The following is a 1,443-nucleotide window of genomic DNA, read 5'->3' as shown; positions in this document are numbered from 1 at the left end:
TAATTTTCAATCATATCTTTTTAATTTCTAATTTCAAAATCTTTTTTTCAAAAACCACTTTATTTCTTTCCCAATCTAAATTTTTGAAAATCTCAATCAAATTTTCAAATTTCTTTTAATTATTTCAAAATCTTTTAATTTATTTTCGAAAATTCTTCCCCTCTTCTCACATCCTTCTATTTAAAGGACTAACACTCCTCCTCAAGGTACAATTCGAACTCCCTCCTTCTTTATATATTTGAATTCTTTTCCATCTACCTCTTCCTTCTATTCTTCTTTTTCTCTGACACTTCAAGGAATCTCTATACTGTGACATAGAGGATTCCCTACTTTCTTGTTCTCTTCTCTTTCATATGAGCAGAAGCAAAGATAAAGGCATACTTGTTCAAGATGATCCTGAACCTGAAAGGACCTTGAAGAGAAAGCTAAGAGAAGTTAAAGAACATCTCACTTTAGAGGGCCTAACAGAGCTTTTCAAAGAAGAAGAAACTATGGCAACCGAAAACAACAACAATGCCAACAATGCAAGGAAGGTGCTTAGTGACTTTACTGCACCTACTCCTGTTTTCTATGGGAGAAGCATCTCTATCCCTGCCATTGGAGCAAACAACTTTGAGCTTAAGCCTCAATTAGTTTCTCTAATGCAACAGAATTGCAAGTTTCATGGACTTCTATTGGAAGATCCTCATGAGTTCTTAGCTGAGTTCTTGCAAATCTGTGACACTGTCAAGACCAATGGGGTTGACCCTGAAGTCTACAGACTTATGCTCTTTCCTTTTGCTGTAAGAGACAGAGCTAGAACATGGTTGGATTCACAACCTAAGGAAAGCCTGAACTCTTGGGAAAAGCTAGTCAATGCCTTCTTGGCAAAGTTCTTCCACCCCAAAAATTAAGCTTAGAATGGAAGTCCAAACCTTTAGACAGAAGGATGGTGAGTCCCTCTATGAAGCTTGGGAGAGATACAAGCAATTGATCAGAAAGTGCCTTTCTGAGATGCTTTCAGAATGGAGCATCATACGAATCTTCTATGATGGTCTGTCTGAACTATCCAAGATGTCATTGGATAGCTCTGCTGGAGGATCTCTTCATCTAAAGAAGACGTCTGCAGAAGCTCAAGAACTCATTGAAATTGTTGCAAATAACCAATTCATGTACACCTCTGAAAGGAATCCTGTGAATAATGGGTCAACTCAGAAGAAACGAGTTCTTGAGATTGATACTCTGAATGCCATATTGGCTCAGAATAAAATATTAACCCAACAAGTCAATATGATTTCTCAGAGTATATCTGAAATGCAAGCAGCAACAGGCAGTACTAAGGAAGCTTCCTCTGAAGAAGAAGCTTATGATCCTGAGAACCCAGCAATGGAAGAGGTGAATTACATGGGAGAACCCTATGGAAACACCTATAATCCTTCATAGAGAAATCATCCAAATCTCTTA

The 1,443-nt window shown here is 37.6% G+C and overlaps 1 non-coding gene across 1 annotated transcript; it reads right to left on the bottom strand.

The window, feature by feature from the left end:
- Positions 1-891: 891 nt before the first annotated feature.
- On the bottom strand, positions 892-999 carry LOC148545688 (small nucleolar RNA R71). The gene has a single exon (XR_015900774.1). It is a non-coding gene; the product is annotated as a small nucleolar RNA R71 (small nucleolar RNA).
- Positions 1,000-1,443: the final 444 nt, after the last annotated feature.

The sequence above is a fragment of the Arachis ipaensis genome, chromosome B9, assembly GCF_059453495.1.
Source record: "Arachis ipaensis isolate K30076 ecotype BB chromosome B9, ASM5945349v1, whole genome shotgun sequence".
In the NCBI taxonomy this organism is placed as follows: domain Eukaryota; kingdom Viridiplantae; phylum Streptophyta; class Magnoliopsida; order Fabales; family Fabaceae; genus Arachis; species Arachis ipaensis.
This window is presented reverse-complemented; position numbering and strand designations above follow the sequence as displayed.